At 45.8% G+C, this 12,985-nt stretch overlaps 1 long non-coding RNA gene across 7 annotated transcripts in view; it reads right to left on the bottom strand.

Annotated features, from left to right (window-relative positions):
- LOC131592577 (uncharacterized) overlaps nucleotides 1-1,568 on the bottom strand; it is a 124,275-nt gene extending 122,707 nt beyond the window's left edge. For 3 of the 7 annotated variants that reach the window (XR_009280665.1, XR_009280667.1, XR_009280670.1), the window contains exon 1: nucleotides 347-1,551. This is a non-coding gene — a long non-coding RNA (uncharacterized LOC131592577). Of the gene's footprint in view, nucleotides 1-159 lie in introns of all 7 variants that reach the window. The other 4 variants (XR_009280666.1, XR_009280669.1, XR_009280668.1 and 1 more) reach the window with 4 other exon arrangements.
- Between the last annotated feature and the right edge of the window lie 11,417 nt (nucleotides 1,569-12,985).

The following is a 12,985-nucleotide window of genomic DNA, read 5'->3' as shown; positions in this document are numbered from 1 at the left end:
GCGCTCCGCCAGGTGCGCGGGGGCTCCGCGGGTGCGGAGCGGGGGGAGCGGCGGGGAGGGGGTGGCAGGAGCCGAGATGGAACCGGGATGAAGCCGGGATGTAGCGAGCCTCCCTCCTCCCGAGTTCCCTGTCCGCCCCCCCCCGCCGCTTGTGTTTACCTCAAGTTTGAATTTTATCTGCGCAACATGAGCTGGAATGCGGACATGGAGGGCGGGAGGGCGCGCACACACCCGGCGCTCCGCGGGGACACCGCGGACACCCCGCGCACACACACCCCGCATCCCCTCGGCTCACACAACGCGCCCGCACCCTGCGCCCCCCGCCCCGGTCCCGCCGGTAACTTACCTCCGCCACCGGCTCGCCTCCTTCTCCTCCTCCTCCTCCTCCTTCTCCTTCTCCTCCTCCCCGGAGGAAGGTGCCGCCCGCAGCCCCATCAGCGGGGCGGACACCGCGCTCCCGGCGCGCCGAGACAGGTGCAACCGGGGCGGGCGGGTCGGGGGGCACCGCCGCCTCCCCGGGCTCCCCCACTGCTTCCCTCCGTCCCTCCCCACGATGTTGTTTCGTTATATCATGTCCATCATGTGACACCCGGAGGCCTCTCTATGGAAACTTAAAGGGGACTTTCACGTCCGCCGCCGCCGGACCTGCCGGTACCCCCGTGGGGCTGCGAGCCCTGCCGGTGCCAGCCTGCCCTCCCTCCGCTACCTCCCTTCCCGGGGGGCTGCGCTCCGTGGTCCTACCGCCCTTTGCTTAAAGCAAGTTGCTGCGCTTCCTTCTTCTATTATTATTTATTAGGGGTTGGTTTGGTGTTTGTGTTTTAGGTTCTTTTGGTCTTTTTTTGCTTTTTCCCCTTCTCTTTTCGCAGAAAGGAATAGCCGGGGAATAAACGGCCGGGCAGGCACCGTGCGGAAGGATGGACCCCGCTCCTGGACGCTGCGGTATCCGGTGCTCGTCTGCGGCCGCGGCGAGTCGGGTGCTGGAAGCGGCAGAAAAAACCAAAAAATCCAAATCAACCAAAAGAAAAAAAACCAAAATAAATAAGGCGGAAAAACCTCTTGTTTGTGTCGGAGGGAAGAGGAGCAGATGTGAGCGGTTCTGCCCGTGCGGGGTCGATGCGGTGGTCGCTACCGCCGCGTTTTTAACTCTGCCGGTCGGTAGCGAAGCGATTTCGCCGTCGCGACCCGTCGCACCGCCGGCTCCCGACAGCCGGCTCTGTGCCGAGCTGCTGGAAGGAGCCGCTCCTAGGGATGTGCGCTGGCCACGGCAACACTACCAGCAAGCAGCCAGCCCTCACAGAAAGAAAAAGGGAAGATGCCGACAATTACCCGTGGTTCGGACAGCCCCCGGTTCCCCGCGCATCCCGCTGCCCGGCCGCAGCCGCCGGGGGTTCGGGGCCGGCCGGCGGCAGCGCCGCACTCCTCCGGCTGCTGTTCCGCCTTCGGTGCTGAAGTGGGTTTTATTCCCTGCTCTCCACCAGCCCCCAGGATTTGGGTTCAGGGAGCTGAAGCCCACCCGTTCCACGGTCCCACCACCGGGCTGACAACGCGCAGGGGGCTCTGGGGGTTTTCCCCGTGGAAGGTTTCTGCAGGAGGCCTCCAAATTCTGTTCCTTAACTGGTGGCATCACGTCGGTGTTGGTAATCAAGTGCAAGGCTTTAGGGGCTAGACTGAGAAGGAGATAGATTTGTTGTTTAAAACTGAAGGAGGAAAAGCAATCCCGCATTCACTCCTTCCTTCCAGCCTCCAGCAACCCCTCAACAGATTAAAAAAGCATGATCCACAAATGCAGTAAATTATAAGTTGGGGGTTTAATTTTTTTTATGTTCCACCACGTTTTCTTTAAGGAAGACATATAAACTACTTTTTTCCAGCTGCTGGGTTGGTGATGATGGCTGTTAGCCACTGGAGGGGACTGGAGCCACCCGGCCACTCGGCACAGGCCCAATCCTGCAGGGACAGTGGATCATCTCCCTTAGCTCTCCCATTTGTGCTTTGGACTTTAAATACCTGTTCTTTGCCCCACTCATTTCCAGGTGCCCATGCAATGGGCTGTGTATCTAGCAGATTCGTGTTTCAGATATCTCTACTATTATTTTTTAATTTTTTTAATTTTTTTTTTTAGTTTTGTAAAAATTACTAATGATTTTAGCTAAAAAGAGTTAACAGACTGAGGAGCAGTTCATCCTTCTTTCCTTACTTCTTCTCAGAGTCTTCCTTCTATCCACCCTACACACTGTTTATGTTTATCTCTCTTTCCCATCCAATTTTGGGGGAATTTTCTCTCTGGGCTCCTTTCTGCTGTTTATCCAGGCTGTCCCACTGCTGTGGAGCCTAAGTACAATTTTCCTTGCTTCCCGTATCTCCGGGCCTCCTTTCCCTGCCTCACTAAGCCTCTTTTTATTCCGTATTCCCTTCTTCAGATCATCCTTAAAGGAGGAAGAGGCTGGAGCTGGGATTTAAAGTAGTCTTTTAGGAGTACTGCCAGAACTGATCTGTTTTACTCTGCTGCTGCTGCTGTTGCTGTTCTGCTGTGTCATGGGAAGAGTTTCCTCTCCACACCAACCCTTGGAAGCGGCACCTCAGGCAGAGCCGCTCTCTGCAAACCCCGGCCGTGTTTTACAAAGCCCTGGGTAAGTTTGTCTGCTGCAGGATCGAGCCTGGAAGGAGAATGCCTTCCTGTGCTCTGACCTGGAGGGCTGTGCACGATTTTGGGAGATTTGCAGGAGGCAGAGTGGCGGCAGCAGCAGTGACAGCGCATCATCGCTCAGCTTTATTTCATTTTCTCAAGCCAAGATGCTCTAGGTTACAGCCCAGCAGAAAAGGAAAATGAAGCATTTCTGTCAAAAGGCAGCTATTTCCCAAATTTGCTTTAAATTATTGCAAGATCTTGCACTAAAAAAGAGCAGAGATTCTGTCTCCTCTTAAAAAATGTTGTTAGTTATAAAATCTTTACGATCTTGGCTCTCTCCTCCTCAGCCTGTCTCCTTCAAAAACTTACTTTCAAAAATGTGAGGTTTAAAGATGACTCTTCTCTCTCTCTCTGTCCCCCCTCCCAAATTTATGTTCCTTGGAAAGGCCTGAAGAAGCCTGAGGCTGTGTCTGCCCATGAATAAACACCGACGTGTACATACACGTGCATATCCACGCACACACACAGGATTTAAAGCATCCCATTGAAGTCCACATATAGGAAAATCCTTCATCATGTGATAGGCTTTAATATCTGACTTAATATTAATCCCTAACTGATGCACTCTGTCTTCATATGGTGGCAGATCACAGGAGGTTCAGTAGCTGGGGCTCCTGTGCAAGTTTTTTAAAACTGCCAGATAAAATCCCCTGTTTGCCATTGGATTAATTTGTTTTTTCATAGCAGCTACCTGGGAAATGCTCATCTAATGAAACCAAGTAAGAAAACTTTATAGGGCTTTGATCTTGTTTTTCCACAGTTAAAAAGAAAGACCTTGTCATGAGGTCAGGACAAGATCTGATGTTATTACACAAGGAAATGGCTAAAGGACCCTGCAGAGTTCTTCAGGTGCTCGGTTGGTGATAACGCTCCTAGATTTTATTGTAGCTTGAGTTTTGGAGATGGTCCTGCTTAATTGTCAGAGTTGTCTTTGCTACTTTTGATCCATTTTTGTTGTTGACACAGAATTTTCTTGTTTCACTTCTCTTTCAAATTAATTTCGCTTTTTAGTTCCCATGTGTTAAAAAGTGCAGTTTCATTTAGACTCTCAAGAGAAAAAAATCTGATTCCAGACAGCAATTTGCAGCAATATATTTTCCTTGCCACTCACAGAAAAACATCACCACTCCAACAGATCTGGGTATAAACAATGCTGACAGGCCCTCAAAACCAAAATCAAATTGTGAAATTGAGGCAAATAGCCCAGAGAACCTGAAACGTTCTGGTTTCTAAAATGCTGGCTGCTATCAAAAATAGGATAGAATAAAGCTTTGTTTACGTGTAAAGCAGAGTGTTTGTTGATCAAGTTTCTAAGGTGATGTAGCAGGAAATACTGTTCTTGGGGAAAATGACATGAACAAAGCATGAAACTATAATTCAGCAGCTATTTGTCAACTGATAGCAGAAGAAAAAACGTGTATTTATAAAGCAGTGAGAGGTTTTCATTGAACTTTTTCCTTTCCTTTGCTGGCATCTATGAAGGCAGCTTCTCACCTGCTCTGCTCCTGGATATAACTACTTGCAAGAGCAGAGCTAAATCATTTATCAGAAGGAATGTTTCTATCAAATCCAAATATCTATACTGGCTGCTGTTTCTATGTCACGTCACAGATGAGATTGATGCTCAAGCAAGGTTATAATGTACCTGCATTTTCTCCAGATTGGTGCCAAGCTTGCTGAGTCATTTTCCCTGTTCCCATTCTGCAGCCGGCTGCTCGCTCGCTATTCCCTGTTATTTGTGTGGGTCGTAAGCTCAGCAACAGATGAGAATAAATGCTAATATTTCTTTAGGCTGCCTCCCTAAGGAAATAAAGGTTCTGCTGCGCTGCTTTTCTGTGCAGGTATGTGTCCATCCTCCTCTCCCAAAAGCTTCTGAACCCGTTAATGAGTTCCAAATGAATTTGGGAGGAAGCAGGTACTTCAAACTCAGTTATATTCCTGCAAGGTGCACACAGGCAGGAGAGAGAGACTCAGATCAGGAATTGAAGCAGAACTCAGCCCTAACGCCTCCGGGTTGGCATCCACCTTCAAGCCACCAACCCACCCGTGGCAGGCAATTAATCTCTGTGTAGTGACTCTGAGCCACAGCACTGCCTGATCCTGCCTAGTACAGTTTTCCCTGGCTGGCAAGGGATATAATGGAGAAGCAGAGGAACAGGGCTAACTCAAGAAACGAGTTGTTTTCAAGGCAAAATAACAGGGAAATTTAAAGAATATCACTATAAGCAACAGAAAAGTTAATACCTGGGAATGGCTGTACATTGTTTGGGGGAACGATTTAGCTTTTGTGTCGGTCCCAAAACAAACCATGGCAGAGGAGCAGGTCAGGCTGTTCCTAAGGCCAGCACAGCTGTCAGGCTGGTGCCATTTTGCTCTTGGCACTAAAGCTAAAGGCCAAGATCCCCCACCCGCTCATCTTCCAGACGTGGATGCGTTTCCTCTGCAATGCCAGCATCAGGTGAAGAGCAGCCTCAACCACAGGCTTCAGGCTGCTGCATCTGACAGCCTCACTCTCCCACCCTCCTTTCTGGCATAGCCTGGCTGTAGCTGAGGCTCAGAATTGGTTTATGTTTGAGAAGAGCCAAGCCTGGGGTGTCTCCTCACGGATAGTGCTGGGTCTCTACCTTGGCTGGAGCTTCCTGGCTGCCTAATGGAGATGGGAGAGCTCCAGCCCTTCATGTTCACCTCAGGGAATGCTGGTCAGGTCAGGACTGCAGACAGGATCAGATCCATTCTCACCTGAGAGCAAAGGATTAATTTATGTGTCCTTTCTCCACCAGCTGCACCTTTCTGGGAGCAGCCACTGGAGGGGGGACACCCTGATGCTGCACATACCATACACGCTCATCTCCATTGCAATTAGTTTGATGCAACAAACAGCTCCAGCGTGACAAACTCCAGGCTAAAAAAAGCCAGGACTTCATCTGCATAAACTGGATGCACAAAGTATGTATTGTGTGTCACCTCCCTTATGTCCCACATTTGTTCCTGCAGCAAATGGCATATGCTCCAGCAGTACCACGTGGTCTGAACGGACTCCTGGAAATACAGCAGGGATCTGATGCTGGTAGTCTTTGAAATTAAGACATTAATTGTGATCCTGCTTATGGACCTCTTCTGGAAGGAAGGTTTTTGCATATAAATTAAGATTCATTGTCTTCTGATGAATAATCTATAAAACTGGAGTCACCCTCTCCATCGATGAGCAAGTTATTATTTCTGGTTTAGCTGTTAGACACCAACTGGCACCAGAGGCCTCGTTCTCCTGGCCACTGTGTAGTCACACCCAAGAAGATAACCTCTGCCTTCAAGAGCTTACAAAGCAGAACAACAAAAGAGGGAGCAATGTAACACTCAGGCAGAGCAAACACAGTGACCTTTTGCAAATGTCAAGTTAATACCATGATCTGGAAGTGGAAGGGGCTCATCAGAGGGTGGGTGGGTCAATGAAGACAGGACACACTTTAGAGCGGGGGGATGAGATGAAGGAAAAGCCACAGCAGAAGCTGCCTGGTGTGAGACGCAGAGGGAAGTGCATGCAGAGCATTCTGTGGTCAATTGGCACGTCCAGGATAAAAAACAGGGGAAGGAATCTGATGACCCCAGCCACAGCTCACAGAATAACCAGCTCCCCGAAGACTCACAGCCTGGAGAAGGGAGCTAGAGAGAGCAGGGGTGGACAGAACAGTTCCTCCTAAGTGCTGGTTCTGCACTGGTGGCTGGAGGTGTGATAACCCTGTTTTGGGGCTGTTGCTCCCTGTGGCTCAGCCTCCTGCAGCTGTGTTTGCTGCAGCTGAGCCTCAGGGCTGGAGTGAGATGTAGTTCAGCTCTAAGCTGCTCCAAGTCCAGGGCAGCACATAATTGAATATTAACAGGAGCAGCTCTAGGAGCTGCTGGGACTCAGGAAGTCACAATTCCTTCTCTGCTGCTCCTTTGCCTTCGTGGGAGGTGATTGCTGGAGGCCTTAATGGATGTGAGACATAATACGCTTCCCTCACATTAGCCCCAGTTAGCAACCTGAGGCTTTAACCACATCCTACCCTCTCTGATCATTTCCTCATGCACCTCTTGAGCAACATGAGAAGTGCAGTAGCTGCAGCCAGCTCAGCGACCAAGCAGAGAGGTGCAGAGACTATATGAACATTGATTTCACACCTTATCTCCCCAGAGAACAAAGGGGTCCCACCCTTGAGGAGCATCAAAATTTACTAAATATACATTATTGAATTCCTGGTCTCTGTATCATCCTCCTGCAAACAGGAATTACTTAGTTGCTGGGTGGGGATGCCATGAGCATCATACAAGATCCATAAAGTGATATCTAAGTTGAAAATCTTTGGTACCATGCCTTTGTTAAATATTCAAGGTAAAATACAGCAGCAAGTTCATAAGCACTGGGGTCTCTCCATGCTGCCTGACCAGCTGAACTGACTAGTTGCCCTGTCTAAAAATATGGATGGATATCTTTCTCTCCTCAAATTCATGCTTCACTGAGTTTAGTCTTTAGTCATGCTACCTTTATGGAGGAAGCAAAGTGCTTTACAAGAAAAGAGATGCCTACAGAAACCCATCCCTGCCATCTGATCATTCAGAACTTGGTGTTAGTCTAAGAAGGAGGAAGGCAACATGTTCAGAGTACCAGAAAATTCCCTAAGACCCTGAGGGCTGTGCTCAACATCAATCAAAGTCTAAAGTTCCTCCTCTCGTCTTTTTAGTCTCTTTTCCGTTTTTTTTTTTTCTCTCTTTTTTCTCACTTTAAAATTCACAATATCCTTGACTTATCATTTTCCTTCAAGTCCACCAGAACTTGTTTATTACATAATTGCTTTCTTTTTCAAAAAACACGCTCCTCTATCTCCTTTTTTTCATTAGTTGAAGTACAATGGACTCTACCATGAGACTGCTCCTGGTTTTGTTTGATTTCTCTTTTCCTTTATCACTACCCAGAGACATCCAGCAGATTGTTTCATAATCTTCCTAGAGTTCAAAGAAAGTATATTTCTTCCAGATAGGAATATAGCCTGCAAACGTCCTCCTCCTTTTTCCTCACCACCTGCTCCTCTTGAACAACACTTCTGGCAAACTTTATCCATGTATTATTCCTTTATTCACAAATTAGATGTTCCTTTTTAGGGAAAAGTGAGGAACACACTGTTTCCCTGGCATGCAATGTGTGTTTTTGCATGGCTTCTTTGCTCTCCAGCATGCTCCTCAATTTTTGGAGCCCTCAGGAGCAAGGACCTCATCACCACATTCAGCCCCAGCAGCCACATGCTGTCTGTGGGAGGTCTGCAGAAAAGGAGGCTCTTCATTCTGCTTGTGGTGCATTAGGGAAGAGAATTGGTGGAGTACTGCAATGCACAGGAGGAAGGATTGCTTTTGTTATTGGTCAGGGAATCTCTGTGCTGCATTTGGTATCACTGGCTTCCTGCTGTTGTTGGATAATTAATTAACACCAACAGAGTGTTTGAAGCTCTGCTAAAGTGCAAACACAGGATTAGCATCAATATTTCACATTCTGGTCAGGCATGGGGAAGATGGAAGCACTATCACACCTTGAGGAGACAGTCATGGAACAGAGGAGATGGAGAAAGACCACAAATTTTCCTTGGTGCCTTGAGCAGGATCCAAACATCCCTGAGAGAAGCTGATCAAATTCCAGAGAAAAATACTTACAGATTGATTTAGAAATTATAATTCAAAGAAATTTGCTTTGAATTAGAAAGCTTTTGAGTTTAATTTGTGGAGTTTTCTTCTTTCCCAACTATCCAGTAACAACAATCTTTGCAAATTTATTTCTGTGGGACCCAGAACAATTGTCAATAACCTTTTTATAAGTCTTCTCTGCCTTGAAGGCAGTTTTCATCTTCTCACATGTTTTTCCTTTCTGGAAAAAGCAAGGAAAATCCTCCACTGGATTTTTTGAGCCACTCATAATTCTCATTGCTTTCCTTCAGCCCCTGTATGATTTCTCTATGGCATTCTTCTACCTTCTCCTAGCACAGCATCCAAACCCACACCTGGTATTTCCTTGTTAGAGTGGAATCATTGCTTCTGATGTTTCACTCTTGTTCATATGCTCCAGAATAAGATTTGCTGTATTTTGCAACAGCTGTGTCATCTCCAGTGCCTCTTTCACAGCTCTTTTTTATTGAATGCCTGCTTGACCAGCATTTTGCCACTTTGCACTGACATATTTTGTTGCTTTCTACCTTACCAAATCTGGTTGATTTTATATTGTTACTCCGATTTCCCAGCCACATTTTGGAACACATCCTCTGGAGTATTTATATAGTCTTTATTTTGTCTTCCAAATCACTAATGAAAATATTAGAATCAGGTCCAGGAGCAAACCCTGAGGGAGCCCTTTTGGAAAACCTTCTAAATCCAAAGGAAAGGAATTAGTAATTCTTATGTGAATACATTTATTTTCTGTCAAGTATGTCTTAAGATGATTTCACAGAGATCATAGTTCCTGGTCAGCTTATGGAAATGTCATGTGAAATGGTGTTAAAAACTCTGCTTCTTTCAAAATACATGACATATCCTCCCTCTTCCTTATTCTACAACACAGTTGTTGAGTTCAAGGATGGAAACTGGACGGTTTTAACATCATTCCTCCATGACAAATCAAGTCTGACTGACTGTATGTTTTTCTATTGTCAGTCAAATGCTCACAAAGAGATTGTTGCACAGTTTATTGTATTACAGTTTTTGCATTACATGCTGAACTGGCTGCTGTGTAGTTCCCCAAGTCTTGCTTCCCCTTCTTTAAAGACAGGCACTGTGTTTGCCCTTCTCACCTCCTCTGGGATCGCCTCCTTTCTCCATGAGCTCTTGCAGATAATTACTCATGAGTCAGATTGCTCTGCCCAGTGCCCAAAGTGCTCTAGAGGGAACTTCATCCAGTCCTGCGGACTTGAATCTGCCTAACTTCTCTGAATGATTTTAGCAGTGTTTATTTGCTAGTTTGGATTGTCTTATCCTCTGCAGTAAAAGTGGTCCTGATAAATACCAGTTCATAATCTTTTTTTAAAATATTTTATTTTTCTCCATAGCTAAAGCATAAAAACTAATGAATGCTCCAGTCTTTTCTCTGTTGTTATTCCTGTTCTCTCATTTTCCATTAATTCAGTTATGTATAATTTCCATTGCCTTCCTCCTATTTCAATATCTTGAAAAGAGCATTCTTTTATCGCCCTCTATATCCCTTCCTAATTGAAACTCATTTTGCCCCTGTTTTTTATCATTTTAATCCTCCACAGTCACACTATTCTTTTACAGACATAGTCTGTAAAAGACAAGTTCCTAGTCTTTTTTTCCACCTTAGTATAACTTGATGTTATTCCTCCTTTTTCTGCTTCCCTCACTCCTTCCTTTCCGTGGAGGAAGATGTTCCATCATTTTGTTATGGCTTTCAACTTAATTACCCCCCACCTTCCTGTCCTCACCAATCTCCTCCGCGTTAGTCAGTCCAATCCCAAAGATCTCAAATGTCCTTGTCCCACAGGAACTTTGCTCCATCATTTGCACTTCTGTTCCCTCCAAAGACAGTTTCACACCCTCCTGCTGGGCTTGCAAAGCAGTTTTTGTACAGTTCCTCTTTGCAGAGCACTCTCGGCTCGTTTGCCAGATAGAAAACCATTATTCATTTTACTCCATTTTTGCAGATCTAATTAATGATCAGTTTGTCTCTTAAATCTTTGCTCACCTCTGCAATATGCCAGTCCTTACCCTGTCTTTTTTCTCCATCCAGAAGGATTGGAAGAGGACATTTCCCATCCCCTCATCTCTTTCCCTCTTCTTCCCAGGGTCTGCATTTAGAGCTAGGAGGCTTCATTAAAACCCTTTCTAGGGTAGTAGATGAGGACGATGCTCCTGCAGGCACTACAGAGATCACCTGCCTGCTGAGGCTCCCCTCTCCAGCTCAGTGTGAGACCAAGAAGGCTTTTAGAAAAGGCAATTAAGGGGTCTGAGTGTACCATGCGCTGAAGCATCCCTTTACCCTTTCAGATTTATAGTGCCCAGCACACAGATGGCATTTTTTTTTTTCCCCACCAAAAATTGTGCTGCTATCTTTTAATAAATCAGACAACAAACCCAGGCCTATGTGAGATGTATTAAATTAAGTCCCCAGCTCTCTGGGTCACTGTTCCTCATAAAATGATTACATCTCTAAACAAGGAAGAACACAAACCTGCAAGGTCATAGAGACCTGCAGTTCCATGTAGATCCACCTGCCTCTTCTTTCTCATTAACTGCACACAACTGACTCTTGCTCAAGGCTTTCCTTAGGCTCTCCAGGCTCATGGGCACTCTCCACTGAGCAGGTCCAAGGGCTGAGGTAGCATTTAAGCTCAGTGGATATATCTGCCCACTTCTATTTTGACAGAGAGCATTAAACAAGCAGTTCTCGATGTCTGAGCAGTCTGTTCCACATCAGAGGGGCTACTGGTGAAGCTGAACATTTCTCCACAGTGGAAGGAGCCCTGGGCCCACAGAGAACACTTGGTGGGACCCAGAAGTGTAGAGGTTATTAAGGTAACAAGGCTTGTTGCTGTCATTAACTGCCTATAGGAGATTATTGAAAAGACAACACCAGATTTTGCTTGAAGGGGCACAGTGATGGGACGAGAGAAAATCAACCCAAGGGGCAGAAAAGGTTGTTAAAACTAGATATTAGGAGGGGGGAAAATACAACTAAAATAATTAACTACTAGAACAGGCATCCAGAGAGCTTTTGGGATCTCCATCCTTGCAAAACTTCCCTGGGAAGGGCTCTGGGAAATCTGATGGAAGGATGTGAGAGAGGAGCCTGGAGATTCCTGAAGGTCTTTCCCTCCCCAAATCTCTGTGATGCTTAAATTCTGTATGGGTGGGTCTGGGGCAGTCTTGTTGCTGTCCTGCTCGTTCCAGCTGATTGCCAACAAAATTACAAAGCTGCCTGAGCGTGTTGGTTCTGTTCTGCATAAATTTGTAAGGAGAATCCAAAGACTTTGCAGAATCCAAAGACTGTATAATAGGAAAATCACAGGTAATTACAAATTCATTGGTTTAAACCTGATCCCAAACAGCATCAAAGAAAATCTGATACAGGCTGTGATTAGTAATGAATTAAAGGATGCTAACCTGATTGATATGCCTGAACAGTTTTATGGAAAGTCTGTCATGTCAAACAAATGAATGTTTTTTTAATGAGAATGTAAGTTTGGTTAATAAAGATAAGCCTGTTATAAATTACTTAGATTTCTGCAAGTTATTGAACAGTTCCTGAACACAGTCCCAATTAAAGGAAAACGGTACAAAACCTAATCTGGGATACTAAATGGATTAAAAACTATTTCAGCAAGAGATCTTATAATGCAATTTGAAATTCAATTAGACTAGAGATATTGAAGTCTTCCATTTATTTATTTTGGACCCTGGCTTGTTCAGTGTCTTTGGGATTGACCCAGAGGAAATGATAATAATCATCACTGATAAACTTGAAGATGACGTGGAAGTTCCAGGCTCATGGCAGGAGAAAGCCAAGGAAATAAGGTGAATTTAAATAGAATGAAGTGCAGTGTCACTGTTGTTAAATGTATGGATTGTGTTGGCAAGAAGAAAGACAACAGCCCAGTGTGGGAACAATGAAACAGCCCAAATAATCCACTAAATGGGAACACGCTGAGAAAATTTTGCAGTATCCCAAGTTAACTAACAGCAACCAAAGTTGTTTTTTCTTTTTCTCCCAAGAAAAAGACTCTTCAGAATGTTCTTGAAGATGAAGAAGAGATTGATTTGCCACCCAGGATGGCATTCAAGGATCTGTTGCCAAGAGGTACATTCACCACCATGCAGGGATTTATATCAAGACAGGAGGAGGATGTTGCTGCTATCCGCCTACTCTGCACCTTGCAGGCTCTTGGGACACCACGGCCAGGATCCAGGGTGCCAGGCAGCTCCAGAAGGGAGCAAACCTCCACAGCGTGCTCCAGATTTCTCTTCATCCTCCCTCTTCCTCACTCACCAGCACTGGGCACCAACTGGTTTGTTGGTACAAGAGAGGCTGCAGCCTCCTTCAGCTGTCACATCCTGAATCCCTGCCAAGTTTGTGTTGCAAGAACTGATGCCAGTGTTTTTAACCCAGAGTGTATTTGGCCCCTAGTGTTCTCCATGACATAGAATAAACATTAGGGAGGAGATTCAGGCTTCAATGAGAAATGCTTTCCCATGATACGTTTTCATTTTGGCATGCACACTGTTTATGATGAAAGGATCCTAAAATAATTGTATTAGATGAACCGTCTGTTC

The sequence above is a fragment of the Poecile atricapillus genome, chromosome Z, assembly GCF_030490865.1.
Source record: "Poecile atricapillus isolate bPoeAtr1 chromosome Z, bPoeAtr1.hap1, whole genome shotgun sequence".
Taxonomy (NCBI): domain Eukaryota; kingdom Metazoa; phylum Chordata; class Aves; order Passeriformes; family Paridae; genus Poecile; species Poecile atricapillus.
The sequence above is the reverse complement of the archived record's forward strand: the minus strand, read 5'-3'. Positions and strand labels throughout refer to the sequence as shown.